The sequence below is a fragment of the Otolemur garnettii genome, unplaced genomic scaffold (genome assembly GCF_000181295.1).
Source record: "Otolemur garnettii isolate 467f Iridium unplaced genomic scaffold, OtoGar3 scaffold00023, whole genome shotgun sequence".
NCBI classification, from domain to species: Eukaryota; Metazoa; Chordata; class Mammalia; order Primates; family Galagidae; genus Otolemur; species Otolemur garnettii.
This window is the reverse complement of record NW_003852418.1, coordinates 6,713,602-6,729,675: the sequence shown is the minus strand read 5'-3', so window position 1 is coordinate 6,729,675 and position 16,074 is coordinate 6,713,602. Positions and strand designations below refer to the sequence as shown.

Genomic DNA, 16,074 nt, shown 5'->3' with positions numbered 1-16,074 from the left:
AAAAAAAAAAAAAAAGATTCTAAGGGAGGGAAGAAGAGAGAGGGTCCCCCAACCCCCAAAATGGCTGATGCCAGGTCCCTTGGCCTTGGGAATAGTGCAGAGCTGTGCAGAAAAGGAAGGCCTGACTAGCGATAAACGTGGAAGAGGAGTGAAGGGCAGCTCTGGGAGGGGCCTCCGGGGCCGACCCAGGTCCCTGCTACCTGTCTGGCTGCTGCTATCACAGGCCATGCACAGCTATTCTCTGCACAGATATGTCCAGGACAATCCAGCAATCCACATCCTCTATAAATGGTGCCTCGTTGACCCAAAGAGGTGCACAACCACATTTCTGAGAGTGGAATGTGATCATTAGCATGTCAGAGTTTAATTGGTAACAAGAATAGCAATGCATCTTTCTCCAGATGACAGCTTAGATTCAATTGAACGAATCAACTCAGGTCAACCATGCCACGCTATATACTGACCTGTTACAGACAAGAACGATAGTGCTAGGCACACTCCCTGCACACGGCAAGCTAAGTACGCAAACTGTGACATAGATGACTTCCCAAATGCACAACACACACGACTATGGGACACATTCCAGATTCATGTTCCAGCACATTACAACCTGGCCCGTAAGAAAATCTATCTGCTCATCAACTATAAGTTACATAATTTATGACATACGTAATATATCCCATCCTTAGCCAAATCCAAATAATATCTTCTAGATATATATCCCTCATATAAATGACACACCACCTGTAAGATCTACTGATTCTATGGCCTCAGGCAAGTTATTATTGCTTTTTTGTGGTCATTGCTACTATATAGTTTGTTTTTTTTTTAAACCAAACTGTGGGGCGGCGCCTGTGGCTCAAAGGAGAAGGGCACCGGCCCCCATATACTGGAGGTGGTAGGTTCAAACTTGGCCCTGGCCAAAAACTGCAAAATAAAAACCAACCCCAAACTGTGATAGTACAGAGAGAAGACTGAGGTGGCAGCTGCCCAGAATCTTTGTGGATTACAGGTGCAAGTAGCTGGACCACGTCTTTGCATTCATAGACAGTGGCATAAATATGAGAACACAGGGCACACAAAACATTTCAGGCTTTTTGCTTTGTGTTTCCATTTCAAATTATTTATGTTACAATTTTACTTTTTTTTTTTTTTGTCAAGACAGAGTCTTGCTCTGTCACCCTGGCTAGAGTGCAGTGGCATCATCATAGCTTACTGCAACGAAAATGCCTGGGCTCTAGTGATCTTCTAGCCTCAGCCTCCCGAGTAGCTGGGACTTTAGGCGCCCACCATTAACACCTGGCTCATTTTTCTAGGTCTCACTCTTGCTCAGGCTGGTCTGGAATTCCAGAGCTCAAGAGATCCTCCCACTTTGGCCTCCCAGAGTGCTAGGATTATGGGTGTGAGCCATCACACCTGGCCACAACTTTACATTTTAAATTACTATTCTGCATATTTTGTAACCGTGGCTAAGGTTGTAAGAGTCCTTCTATGTCTCTGAAATAAACAGACATTGAACTGCAACAAGGAATGTTTCAATGGATACCAAACAGACCCTTAACATAACATATAAAAAAACCCTTACAGGCTGGAGGTGGTGGCTCATGCCTGTAACCCAGCACTCTGGGAGGCTGAGGCGGGTGGATTGCCTAAAACCACAGGCAATCACAGCAAGAGTGAGACCTGTCTCTAAAAATAGCTAGTCATTGGGGCAGGCGCCTATAGTTCCAGCTACTCAGGAGGCTGAGGCAAGAGAATTGCTTGAGCCTAAGAGTTTGAGGTTGCTGTGAACTATGACGCCATGGCCTTCTACCTAGCTGGACAGAGTGAGACTCTATCTCAAAAAAAAAGATCCTTACAAATCAAATTAGTACAATATTTTTTTCCTCCTATGTTATACAAGGAGGAAAAAAGGGAAGTGGGAAAAAATGAGACATGGAGGTGCTTAGTATGATATCTAGAGGTCTTAAAAGTTTCATTTGGGGGATGAAGAAAGGTTAGTTAATGGACACAAAAATACAGTTAGATAAAAGGAGTAAGCTCTAGTGTTCAATTGCACAGTGGGGTGAGGACAGTTAACAATGATTGATTGTATGTTTCAGAATAGCTAGAACAGATTTAGAACCTCCAAACCCAAGGGCAGAAGTATTTGAGGTGATGGATATCCTAATTACCCTGATTGGATTATGACGAACTGTAAGCATGTGTGGAAGTATCACCCATCCCCCATAAAAACGTATGATCATTATGTATCAATAAAAAAGTTTCATTCCCTTCCTCCAAGGGGGGAAAAACAATTTTTAACTAATGAGAAAAAGGAAAGCAATGAGCCTTCCTCAAGGCTCTACAATGAGGAAGAATTCAAACCCTGCAGCGCTTAGATGCTTCTATACAGGCACCCGGGAATACAGCAGGCAGCGGAGCAACTGTCACAAGCATTGGCCTGGATTTTATTTCTATGCTTATAAAAAGTATTAAGCTTCTTTGTGCAGACCGAGTGGGTGTTACCCTGTGGGGGATGGTCTCTGGTGCCTGTAGATCAATGGTTGTTTACATTCCGGGCCCATCCTATAATAGGCTCCTCTCCAGCTGTCTGCATGAGGCAAGTTATTCTTTTGAAGCCTCGGTTTTTCCTTCTGTAAAATGGGCCTACCTTGCAGTTTGTTGTGAAGATTCAATGAGAGAATACTGTAAGCTTCTTAGCCCTCCTTCCCTCCACCTTGCTTTAGGGGCATAAGCCACAGATGTTGAGGTCAGACAGATCTGGCCCGAATCCAGGCAGTGCTAACAGACGTGTACCACCAAGCTGTGACCTCTGGTTCTACCGCTCTCAGCCTGAGTTTCAACATTAGAAAAACAGGATTGAGAACTTCTTCCCAGGCATAGTTTAGGCATAAAATGACACAAAACGACCAAGTGTAGGGACACAGTGCAACAGTAGTGATTTTTGTCATTGACAAAAAAATCCTGTTGATGCCAGGACTCCAGGCTGGCCATAGTCTGCCAGAATCAGGACCTCTGCTCAGCAGAGCTCCTGGGGGCTTCATGCCCGCCCAGCCATGAACAAGGGCCAGCCTTGAGGCCACCACATTAGCAGTTGTTCTTTCTCTCTGACCCTCACTCTCGGGTAGTCAGGTCCCACCTCACGAGGCAGCACGTCCTAGGGGACAACAGAGGATCTTGGAGTCCACCAACAGATCTGGGTCATTCATGTTGTAGAAGGAGAAATGGAGACTTTGAGAAGGGAGGTGGGGACCTCATGCCTCTGTTGGGGACAGTGGTTAAGGGGGCTACCGCTATGGACCACATTATTTTTCTTTTAAGTTATGTAATAGTAAGAGCTAATGCCTAAAGAGAAATTTTGTGCTAAGTCTAATGCTAAGAACCTCCATGCCTGTCATATTATCTGCCCGTGGACGTAGGGATTAGTGTCATCCCCACCTTATAAATGACAAAATCAAGACTCAGAGAGGTAAAGTGACTAGCCCAAAGTCACACAGCTTGTAACAGCTTAAACCCAAGTCTGACTCCAGAGCTCCAAGGCTGCACCCCTCTCTGTGCTGCCTCACTCCCGGGAATCCGGAAAGAACATCAGAATTCTGCAGCATCAGGGCTGGTGGCTTCACCATCCCGGTACCGCTGGGGAGCTCAAGGACCTGAGACGTGAAGGACCCTGTCCCTGGACACAGGCAGGTTCAGGGGCATCCTCCACATGCCCAGCCACCCAGGCAGGCACTCACCATCCCACTATCTCCTATCTTTTTCTCCCCCACCCACCACCTGTGAGCGGTGCAGGGAAAACTCGAGACTTATCAAGACAGAGAACAAAAGTCGTGGGGGAAAGAAGCCAAGAGCCATCTCCACTCTGGGGTAGGGCCCTTCAGTTTCGCCCCTTTGAAATTTCAAATTCCAGTTTGTGGACAAAGTCCTAACTATCTCACAATATAGGTCCCCAACCACTGACCAAACTCCAGTCCAGACAGCCACCTGGCTCGAGGCTGGCCCAGCTTTGCCTCTTCCTTTGGCGGCTCTCAAGGTCTGGGAGTAGGGGGACACCCTTGAAGCCCCATCCACCCACCGGGACCCCTGCCTTCCATTTCAGAGGGCTGGCTTCTCCCTGGAGCTGGGATCTGACGCTGGCCGGTACCGACAGCAGATACCAGGTAGGCCCCCTTGCTGTCTGGGCATCTTTTCTCCTCCCTGAGCTCACAAAATGCTGCTCCCGCAGCTCTCTGAACCCTGAGTGTGGGGCATGGTGGCTTAATTAAATCCCAACTCCACAAAACTTCAAGACTGGAAAGGATGTCTCTGCTAACCCACCCATTTCATGGATGGAGATACTGAGGCCTTCAGAGGAATGGCAGCTGGCCGCAGGTTGAACTGTGGACGTTGGGCCCCTCCACAAACCCCAGAGGGTTGAAGGGACTTCCTCAAGGCCATGTGGCAGTGAGTGAGCTTTGTCTTAACAAGGAGAGCCCGTTGCTTCATCACAGCCCTCATGGGCCCTGGCAGCACTGTGGACGGTGGCATGTGGGTGCCCTCCGTGACTGACGGCCATTGGGTTGCTACAGGAGCATGTCTGAGAGGAAGATGAGGGAGCTTGGGGCTTGAAGGCCAGTGGGTTTGGAAGGAAACAACATTTATGTGGTTAACTGATAACTGAGCCCCATCCCTGGGCCTCTACAGGCCTCTTTCCTCCCTCCCTTTTCTCAGCACGATTAAGACCAACTTACCTGCCTGCTAATCATTGCTGAGCCTGTTGATTTTGCCTTAAAAAATTAACTGGGCATGAGTTTGCGGTTTGCCTCACCCCTAACCCTGAAAAGGCCTAGGTGGGCAGGAGGCCTCCTGGGTTATGCAAGAGGCCACTGGCCTCCCCATGAACATCCCACGGCCTCTGCTGCTGCTCTCCAAAGGCTGGGGTTTTGCTCAAGAGTCAACAGTCTGCTTGTTCCCCTGTACTGGGTCCTGAGCAAATTTGCTCTGTTACCAAAGAGAGATAAAGGCATCTGAGGAAGAGCTTTCCAAACAGGGATGCGAGGCGGCAGCTTTGGGCTTGGGGTGCTAGAATCCTGCAGTGTCACAGCCGGAAGAACTTTTAAGAGACAAGCTGGACCTTTTTAAACTGGGTTCTGAGGCTCCTGGGGGCCAAGGGAATTTGTCCGCAGACCCTGTTTCAATGAAAGACTCATTCTTAGATGTGATCTTCCTTAATATTTCATTTGGGAGTTGGAAACCCCCGGTCCAGCCTCACCCCCTCATTGTATAGATGGGGAGATAGAGGTCGGGGCAAGTGACTTGTCCAAGCACAGAAGGTCACCCCAGGTAGCCAGGGTCCCCAGCCAGAATGGGAATAGTGGGCTCTCTCTGGACCAGAGTGATGTGTTGAAGGACAGCTGTGAACAAGACGGCTCTATAAAATTCCTCCTCTGCCGTGCTCCTCTCTCTCCCAAGCTAGCTAGAAACAGAAAGGTGCCCGGAAGCCCCGAGAAGGCCCAAGTCAGAATTCAACTTGGCTTGAGTCTTGCACCCCCTGCCCTAGAGTGTGACCAGCAACCATGAGCTGAGAACTGGAGACTCCACATTATAACCCATCTCAGCCATGTCCTATCCAGGACATCAGGAGAAAGATGCAGAACCCTGTCTGGACTTTCTGAGCCTCAGTTTCTTCACCTGTAAATTGGGAACAATAATACCTAACATCATGAGTTGTCACAAGGACGAAATGGAGAGAAACGTGCATTGGTCATTATGGCCACTGTATCACGGCTGTTTAGGAGCTTTGTGTGTGTCCGTTCATTGGTCCTCACAGCCCTTCTGGGAGACTGGTAATGTTTTTATCACTATTTTACAGACCAGAGGCACAGAGAGGTTGAGGCCTGTGCCCAAACTTACATAGCTAATGAGAAACAAGAGGCAGGACTCAAACTTGAACAGTCTGGCCAGAGAGCAAGGCATTGTGGGAGATGCTGACCACCAGGCTCAGGAGGAAAGGTGGAGAGTGCAGAATGATTAGGAAGGAAGCCAGGAGGACTTGGGCCCTTGTGGGTGGAGCCTCCCCTCAGGCTGCCTCCTGCCAGGTGGCTTGTGACATCTAGTTGAGTGTGTTGCTGTCCTCTTATTTATGTTCCTTCCTCCTGTTTATGTTCCTGACTTTATCTGCAGGGGTGACCTTGGGAGTTACACTGGGCCTGCTCAGCCCTTGTGGGGCCTGAATGATAATGGGGAGCCCCTGCCTGGTTCAGACTCTGGTTTGGAGAGTGAGGGATGAGTTCACATCCTAGAAGCCACCCTTGGTCTCCCCTTGTTTTCAAGGGCCCCCGTAGGTCACTAAAGTGAAGTGTTTTTAAGTCCTGAGAGTCAGGCCAGGGTCACTGCATACAGTTGTATAGGTTGCTCACTGCACAAAAGTTCTCAGCCAAAAGCGTAACTGGGGTGGAAACGTGTAGTCTTTGTTGCAACTGCCAAGCCAAGTGCCCATGAGGCTTTGTCTGCCTAGAGTGGGGCACCTTTATCTTATTTGCACAAAGGCTTCATGTGAGCTCCTGGGAGCCCTACCCCAGCAATGGTTCCAACCACCAAGTGACCTTGGACAAGGTCATTTCCCTCCCTGGCCTTGGTTTCTCATCTGAGAAGCTCTGTCTAGCATAAAGCTGAGATTCTACCCTGATAGTGAAATAAAATCATTTGGGACATTTAAAAAGTACCCAGGCCTCATCACAGATTAATGATCACATCCTGGGATTGGGGTTATGGGTGTCAGATATCAGAGTTTTCTAAAGTTCCCAGATTATTCTGATGTACAGCCAAGATTGAGAGCCACTGTAGGAGGGCTTAAAATTTGAAGCAGAAAGGCCTGGATTTGCATCTAAGTTTTACAACGTACTACAACTCACTCGTCAAAACTCCAGTGAGGCCGAGTTTCCCCATCTGTGAAATGGGATTAATAATAACTCCCTCACAAAATCAAAATGTGGATCAAATGGCATGATGTTCAGACAGCATTTGGCATTGTGTCTAGCATGTAGGGAGCTCCTGATTTGGGGTACCAACATGTTTATTGTTACTATATACAAGAAGAGATTGACTTAAAACAAAAGCCTCTTCTAGGTCGAGATTGGAGCCAGGCTTGCTCTGTTCCTGGCAGCCAATTCTTTCTACAGGGAGTTCCATCTTGGCTGCATGCCTGTCACATTATTAGGGTACATGTGATTGTTATTTGATATTTTACCTAATTTATTAAAATTGTTCCATTTAGTTTTGAATTGGTTCTACCTTCACATGATTCAATATCAAAATATAAAAGGGTACAAGCGGAGACGTGGTGCTTCCGCCCCGTCTCTTCTCACTGTTCTCCCCTTCTTCATCAGGGAGACCACTTCTCTCACTTTCTGATGTGTCTTCCAAGGTTTCGTTCCCCTGATGAAGCAGCGTAGGAGATCACACATTCTACTCCTGCTTCTAACACTGTTTGCACCTTGCTCTGGTGATGTGATATCACAGCTTAGAGATACTTCCCCAGAAGTTGAGAGCAAGCTTTGAGGAAGGAAGGATTATTGTCCCCCATCACAGGTGAGGAAACTGAGACTCAGAGAGGGAACATCATTTTCTCAGTGAGCCAAGTCAACAGCGTTTGAACGATCTCTACCTGGCTCTAGAGCCAGTGTTTTCCGTCTGCACTGACGTGGCATTTCCAGGAAGCCTGGCACAGAGAGCTTTGGAACCTGGCTTAACTCTCTCCTGGGCAGACCTGGCCTTCCTAGGGCAAGAGGTGGAGAGGGCTGTCAGGGTCCCCAAACCCCCTGAAGTGTGGAACAAACAATGTCCAGAGTCATCCAGATAGGGACCCAGAGAAGGGCTGTCCCCTGGATGGACTAGTCAGGGCCTGGTGGCTATGTCCTCCAGCACTGGGGAGCCTGCCTGGAACCCTCTGCCAGCCTCAGGGTGTGTGGTTGGCAGGGGAGGTCAGGAGTAGGCAGGGAAGAAAGGGAAGCCTGGCCGAGGGGACCAGCCCCAGTAGGAGGAGACTAAGGGGATCCATTACCCCAGCTCAGGAAGGAGGATTTGGAATTTAAAGCAGAAGTAGGAATGAGTTTTTTTGTTTTTGTTTTTGTTTTTTTTAGGCAGAGTCTCACTATATCTCCCTCCGTAGAGTGCTGTGGCATCACAGCTCACAGCAACCTCAAACTCTTGGGCTTAAGTGATTCTCTTGCCTCGACCTCCCAAGTAGCTGGAACTACAGCTACTGGCCCACCACAACGCCTAGTTATTTTTTTGTTTGTAGTAGTCATTGTTGTTTGGCAGGCCCAGGCTGGGTTTGAACCCGCCAGCTCCAGTGTATGTGGCTGGCACCCTAGCTGCTGAGCTACAGGCGCTGAGCCAAGCACTGAGTTTATAAACAATGTTTTCTGCTCAGACAACCCTGCATTCCCCCTGGATTCCTGACCTTCTGTAGTTCACTGACTCACTGACTCTGGGCACATCACTTTCCTGCTCTGTGCCTCAGTTTCTCCAATTGCAAAATGAAGGAGATTAAATCTTCACCAAGGTCTTTGGGCAGCCTTGGTGTACTCCTAAAAGACTCTATAGCCCCCCGCCCCCACCTTGTTGCAGGTACCTGGATCCTGCTTTGATCAGAATCAGGGCCCTTGGCCTTCCTAGGTTGGGAGCTGAGGGCACCAGTTCTCTACACTGCCCCCAAATCTGGAATCCTCCTCTCAATTCCGTGTCTCTCTCCTGCCACCCCATCCTTTCCAGGCATATGCGAAATCAGGACCATACCTGATGGGTCCCGGGGGAAGCCCTGGCCCCAGCCTGACATCCTCCTCCTGGTGCACAATGGGCAACTTCTTCATCCTTGAGGGAGCTCCTGCTGCCCCCCGGCACCCCAGACCCTGCGAGCACTGCCGGGCAGAGTTAATCCCTTAATACTGGTCACAATGAGATTTCAGGGATGGTGGGAGGCGGTCTCCATGGAAACTGCAGACCTGTCCAGGACCCATGCAAGGAATTAGCCACAGGGCTTAGCAAGGGGCTCCCAGAGATCCCACCCAGTGGATTCCTAGGCTAGGGGGACACAGTGCCCTAGACTCCTGGGTCCTGCTCCAGCTCTCCTGTTGCCTCTCTGGCAAGTTAGTCTTGAGACTAACTATACCCTGGGCATTGCCTTAGTGTTCTCCTGTTGAACTGGACATTCATAGGAAGAGCCCTGCCACCTTCCTGAGCCTCAGTTTCTCCATCCTCCAATTGGGGTTATAATCTTTCACTCAGAGGCTTTTCTAGAAGGATGCAGTCTTCAAGGTCTACCAGATCTGAGTTTGAAGTTTGGCTTTTTCCTCTCCAACTGTAAGCCTAGGCAAGCATTTCACTGCTCTACGCCTCAGTTTCCTCACCTATATGATGTCCGCAATAATGACAACACAGCCTCGCTCTTGTGCCTGCCTGACCGGTGGGCGGTAACACCCAGTGAATGTGCGTGTCCTGCTCACCTCTCTCTGACTGCCCCATCCACGTTGTGCATCCATCCTCCCCAGCCACCTGCAGCTTCCAGAACCCCACCGTCTTGCCTGCCTCTAGCTGTCACACCACTTTCTCTGCCTCCTTGTCCTCCAGTTCCCATCTTAGTTATCTTCCCCGGCTAGTTTGGTGGAGTAGGGGTTCCTCCTCCGTCCCCTAACATCTCCCAAAGCTTTGTCATCACAGCTTAGTGAGATGTTGCTTACTGGTTACTTGGACTGCACCCATTTACTGCAGTCTTCTCAGGACCCAGCAGGATCTTAGAAATAGGTCAGATGAAACAATGAAGGAAGGAAGGAATCTGTCCGAACATTCAACATTACCTTCAACTTGGAATGTTGTGTGTGGGAAATGCAGCAGCAAACACAACCAACAAAATGCCTCCTTCACAGGGTTGTGGCTTAGCAAGGAAAAATATAGGATGCCCAGTTAAACAGGAATTTCAGATCAACAATGCACTTTTTTTTTTTAGTACAAATTACTTCCCCCATAATGCATGGGACATATACTTAGATTTTCAAAATGTGCATTGTTGATCTGAAATTCAAATGAAAGTTTATCTCAAATTCAAATGAAAGTAGATATTCCGTATTGTATCTGGCAACTCTACTCCCTCCCTGCCCGGGCAGGCAGGATGGAGACAGACAGCAAAAGATACATAAATAAAAAACGAAGTAAATGACCAATAGTGGTCAAGTGCAATCAAGACTAGGAAACAGCACCAGAGGATGGGCAGGGTGCCCCTCTGGATGGGGCACTCTCCTGATCCAGAGGCCTTTAACTGCCCCGACCCCCGTTCTAAGCTCCAATAAGATGCTACCTCTGAAAAGCCCTTTGCGTCTTAAAGGAATCTGTGGAGGCTGTTAAACTTGGGAATGACTACGTGACGGGCAGAGGGCGCAGCTGAGAAGAGTCGCACTTTTAAAACTTGGACCCCGGCCTTCACAAACTTTCACCAACCGCAGTCCCACCCCTCCAGCTAGCCAATGTCCTCGGCAGGGCTGGGAGCCAGAGGAAGAGGCCAAAGGAGCTGTGCAGAGAAGCGTGGCCACCCAGGCCACAGCTGGGAACCCTGACACATCTCCCCGCCCCTCCTCCGTCCCGCGGCTGCCCCGGGGCTCAAGACAGACCTGGCACCGCTGTAAGCCAGAGGGCGTCCAGGAGGAGGCGGCCGAGGTACTGGGCACTGCCGGACTTTGCGTTTCCTGGGCGCCTCTTAGTGGCCAATATAGGAACTGGCGCTCAGAAATTTAGGCTTACAGGCTTTACCAGTCACAGCAAAGGCCGCCCTACAATCCCACCAATCACAGACGCCCTACAATCCCACCAGTCACAGACTATGTTTCTTCAAATCTAGCTGGCATAATGACCAATCACAGTTCGTTAGATTTAGTTACGCAGGCGATCTTCCTTCCAATCACACACCAGCCTGGCCACTGCACCTTTCAGAATGCAGGATTTTAAAACTAGTTCCCAAGGCCAGCACCTTGCTGTCATTCCACTAATGACAAAATATCTGCTCCCAGCACGCTGTCTCAATGTACAGGCACCTTTGAGGATGGTCCCAGGCTTTGTAAGGGTTCCATGTAGAAGCCTGCATTAGCATTGAGGGACATTTGTAATGACATTATTATTATTAAACAGTACTCCCCCCCCCCCATTATAAAACCTAATGTATGAGTCCACATGCTGGCCTGGTAACGCTGGACGATTCACTTTCTTTTTTTAAGTTGTTAAAACGAGAATAACAGTAATAGCCAGATGTCATATTGCACTCCTCCTCCAGTGATTCAAGCCCAAACCCTGCAAATTACTCTCCTTGTGCCCTCCCTCTCAACCCGACCCATCAGAATCAAGTTCTTGCCGCTTCCGACGGTCATCTAGAATTGTCACCATCTCTTCATCTTCAACCCACCCAACTTTGTCACTTTGCCATCATCTCTGCGAGTCTGCAAAAGTCCTTCCTCTTCTCTTCTTTTTCCACTCTGGCTCTACCACTCAGGGGCCAGGAGTGATCTAGCACAAACACACATTGAATCAGATCCACCCTCACTTCCACTTTGGTGACCTCCTGTGCATTTATAATAAATCTCATAAAACTCCTGCCATAGACTGTGAAGCTGTACATGACCTTGATTCTATATCCGCACATCTCCAGCTTCATTTCATTCCACTGCCCTCACCCCTATCGGCAGCAACCACTCTGCCATTCTTTTAGTTTTTCTTTCCCATCTTAGGGCCTTTGCATATCCTCTCCTCTCTATGCCTCATTGGTCCTTTGCATCACTGGCAAGACATTTAATAGTCACCTTTTCTGGGAGAACTCGTCTTCCTGTTTAGGTAGGTTCTCCCCACTGCTCACCTTTTCATTTTTGGTCCCTGTACTTGTTATTTCTTCATAACATTTATCACAATTTAAAATTACATGTGCTTAGTAACTTGGATATTATCTATTTCCATTTCTTCAACCCCTATGAGGGAGGTGATCCTCGACTGTTGTATTCCCTGGAGTACCCCCCACATCATGAACAGTTTAAAATTAAGTGCATCGTAGGTACTTAATAGATATTTGGTGGATGAATGACTGAAAAGGTTTTTTGAGGAGGAACAGATAATAATGCACATGAAGTCCTTACGCTTAGTACAGAGCAGGTGCTTAGTGGAAAGGATTCTATGCTTCTAGTAGAAATTTTAGAGAGTAAAATGGAAGAAGAGATTTAAAAATCATCCGGGCTCTTATGTTTAGAAGGACCCAAACGGCCAATTTGACCGTGGCACCACCAATATTTTGGGCCAGGCTATTCTGTGTTGTGGGGAGGCTGTGCTGTGCCTGGCAGGCCACTCAGCAGCCTCTCTGGTCTCTACCCATTAGATGCCAGGAACACCTTCCCCACCCCCTAGTGTGACAATGGGTCCCAGACAGCTACAAATGTTCCTTGGGGGGTCAAAATTATCCCCCATTGAGAGTCACTATGTGAAGCTTCTAAACTTACAAGGAATTTTCTCTCAGTGATTCAGTGCTGTGCAAATTTTAGTGTCCATAGGAATCATCTGGGGCCATTAATACGAAATCAGATGAGTGGTGCCCTACCTCAAGGGCCCAGGATCAACAGTGGGCCCAGGCATCAGGTACTTAATGAGCTTCCATGGGTGGAATGATACAGACCCTCAGACCCTAATGGGTGAAAACTCCTCCAGGAAGTTAGCCTAAACTAAGTTAGCCTCCTGCTAACCAGGTAACTAAGCATTGTACCAGGATCCCAACTCACCAGGACCCTGCCCTTGAGTTCCCCTCCTTCCAAGACCTTCCCCTGAATATCTTTTCAAACTAGCAACATAATGAAATTCTAGCTCAGCCAAAGCCCAAATTGCCTTATCTTCCATCAGGGAATAGACAAAAACTGACCACAGAGTTCAGCCAAAACCACTTATGATATATCAGTATCTCCTGCCTCCACCAGCAAACAAAAGAAATCTTGAGTTGTTGCCTGGGAGACATGTCTGCTTCTCAGAACAGTGTTGTCAGATCCATCTTTTTCCTGGTGGACCAGACTCTCATCTCTGAGAACAGGTGCTGAAGACCACTTGGTAGGCTTGGTCATAGTACCCAAAGTCAGATAAACCCAATGAGTCTTCTTTTAGGCTCCCTTGTTCATAGTCTATCTGTGGGCTGTTCTCAACTATTCTACTTCCCTCCTTTCAGGCCCATGGGAGGACTACACTTTGATGCTTCCTTTGAAGCTACGTGTGACTTGTTTTGGCCAATGAGATGTAAGCAGAAAACAACTTGTGTCACTCCGGGCAGAAGCTTTAAGAGCCAGTGTTGTCGTTGTGTAAGCAAGAGTAGGTACGGAGTCACCACAGAGAGGAGAACCACTGATGACCTACAATGGACATGTACGTAAGTCATGTAAGCAATAAACATATGCTGTACTAAGTCACTGAGACTTGGAGCCTGTTTTTGTTTGTTTGTTTGTTTGTTTTTTATTGAGACAGAGTCACACTTTATCACCCTGGGTAGAGTGCTGTGGTGTCACAGATCACAGCAACCTCAAACTCCTGAGCTCAAGCAATCTGCCCATCTCGGCCTCCCAGAGTGCTGGGATTATAGCACCTGGCCCTTTGGAGCCTGTTTTGTTACTGCAGCATAACCTCTCCTGACTTGACTGAACACTATCTTTCCTGAGCTTCACTGATTTTTCTATGACCATTATGATTTTTGTCCTATCTGAAAACCACTTACATAACATTTTTCTTACATCAACTCACTTCTTTTGACTTAGATCTATTTTAGAAGGAAATGTTATTATCCAGTGAAACACCAGTATCATAGGTAGAAAGCGATGGAGAAATAACCAGAATGAAACAAACCATTATATCATATGCTGATTTCATGCTTTTTACCTTTAAAGCTTCTGTTCTCTCTTTGTTAGAAAAGGAAGTCCCAAGGGCTTGTCAGTCTTTTGGATCCCCCAAAGCTGGCTCAGACTGTCAGCATATTTGACAACTGTACAGTATCAAGTACAAATTCTGGAACCTGACTTCCTGGGCTTGAATTCTAGTTGTGCTATGGATGAGCTGTGTGGCCTGGGACAAGTTACTTCACTGCTCTGTGTTTTACTTGCAAAATAGCAGTGATAATGAAGTGTATGTCATTGGGTCGTTGTGGGGATTACTTGTGTTAATGGAGATCGAAGGCTTAGAAGTGTGCCTGGCACATAGTAAGTGCTATAGAGGTGTTACCTATAAAATGACGGTGGTGGCTTGGTGCCCGTAGCACAGTGGTTACAGTGCCAGCCACATATGCTGAGGCTGGCAGGTTCAAATCCAGCCCAGGCCAGCTAAAACAACAATGACGACTGCATTAAAAAGTAGCTGGGTGCCTGTAGTCCCAGCTACTTGGGAGGCTAAGGCAACAGAACTGCTTAAGCCCAAGTGTTGGAGGTTGCTGTGAGCTGTGATGCCACAGCACTCTACTAAGGGTGACATAGTGAGACTCTGTCTCAAAAAAAAAAAATTTAAAAAAATAAAATGACAATGAGATCAAGATTTAAATGGGTTTAGACAAATTTCTGAATTCAATGGAGAGGAATGAAAAACCCTCTACTTTGGTTAAAAATAAATCACCTGGACAGTGAGATGGGGAGAGCTGTCTATGCAGCAGGTGACATAACAACACTTTAGAGATTTCACTTGGGGGTAGCCGCCCAAACCTCTATCTAATCCAGTCTTATGTGTGTCATTGGGGAGAATGAGGTGTCATGGCAAAGGAGCTAAGAGGTCCTCTGCATTCTGTTCTTAGAGGACCATATGTGGACAATTGTGCTTGGTTTCTGTTTTAATAGAACACTTAAAATTTTTCCTAGGTTGGGACAAGATGTGAAAGCTATGCCCCTTGAGCAATACGTATTGAGGAAGAGGAGAGAAGTGAGATGGTACAGTGGTCAAGGCCATTGCTGTTGAGAGATCAATGGCACAGCCATCTACACAGCTGTTTGAACTTTCAAAAACCATAGGCTCTTTAAGCATGATTTTCTTCATCTACAAAACAGGAATCAATAAGCCCTCTTTATAGACTTCTTTGCAGAATAAATGTGATAAGTCTTATAAACCTGACATGTAGTCACCCAGCTTCTAATTGTGTTACTTACGAATTCAAAGTAGTTCCCTTTGGAAAACAGTGCTTGCTGATTCTTAAAACTCCAGAGGACAAACCAGGACCAATAGATAGATGCTACTGGGAGCAAAGCTTAGGCTCAAAATGACTTTTTTTTTTTTTCAGTTTTTTGGCTGGGGCTGGGTTTGAACCCGCCACCTCTAGTATATGGGGTTGGCCAAAATGACCTTTCTATCAGACAGTTGTTCTACCAGAGAAAAAGCTGCTTTGTTAAATAGTAAGTGTCCTCTCATTGGAAGAATTAAGCCCAAGCTAAATGAGCACCTGCCAGGGAGGATGGTGAGAGGATTCAAGGAATAGATCAGAGGTCAAATCAAAGCAGTATCTCACAGGTGCAAACATCTTAAACAAAATACTATCAAAACAGCTGGGTAGGCTCAGTGCCTGTGGCTCAAGTGGCTAAGGCGCCAGCCACATACACCTAAGGTGGTGGTTTGAATCCACCCTGGGCCCACCAAACAACAATGATAGTTGTAACCAAAAAAATAGCCAGGTGTTGTGGTGGGTGCCTGTGATCCCGGCTACTTGGGAGGTAGAGGCAGGAGACTCACTTAAGCCCAGGAGTTGAAGGTTGCTGTGAGCCCTGATGCCACAGCACTCTACCAAGGGGAAGAGCTTGAGGCTCTGTCTCAAAAAAAAAAAAAAATCAGCTAGGTAATCTGGGGGGGGGGGGTTGATTTCTTGAACTCAGGAGTTCAAGATCAGCTTGAGCAAGATTGAGACTCCATCTCTACGAAAAATAGAAAAACTAGCCAGATGTTGTGGTGGGTGCCTGTAGTCCCAGCTACTCAGGAGGCTGAGGCAAGAGGACTGCTCAAACCCACGAGTTTGAGGTTCCTGTAAGCTATGACGCCACGGTAGTCTACCTATGGTGACCCAGT

General features: G+C 47.5%; 1 protein-coding gene and 1 long non-coding RNA gene across 7 annotated transcripts in view; one reads left to right on the top strand and one right to left on the bottom strand.

The window, feature by feature from the left end:
- Positions 1-16,074, bottom strand: part of HNF4A (hepatocyte nuclear factor 4 alpha) — a 67,260-nt gene that overhangs the window by 32,012 nt on the left and 19,174 nt on the right. Inside the window, exon 1 of one of the 2 annotated variants that reach the window (XM_023511901.1) lies at positions 4,734-6,230. The exons of the other annotated variant lie outside the window; for it this stretch is intronic. The gene's annotated coding sequence lies outside the window, so the exon portion shown is untranslated. Of the gene's footprint in view, positions 1-4,733; positions 6,231-16,074 lie in introns of those variants that run through there. 2 annotated transcript variants of the gene reach the window in all.
- Positions 3,946-16,074, top strand: part of LOC111724413 — a 31,206-nt gene continuing 19,077 nt past the window's right edge. For 3 of the 5 annotated variants that reach the window (XR_002772707.1, XR_002772709.1, XR_002772708.1), the window contains exons 1-2: positions 3,946-4,163; positions 13,220-13,413. This is a non-coding gene — a long non-coding RNA (uncharacterized LOC111724413). Of the gene's footprint in view, positions 4,164-13,219; positions 13,458-14,882; positions 15,300-16,074 lie in introns of those variants that run through there. The other 2 variants (XR_002772706.1, XR_002772705.1) reach the window with 2 other exon arrangements.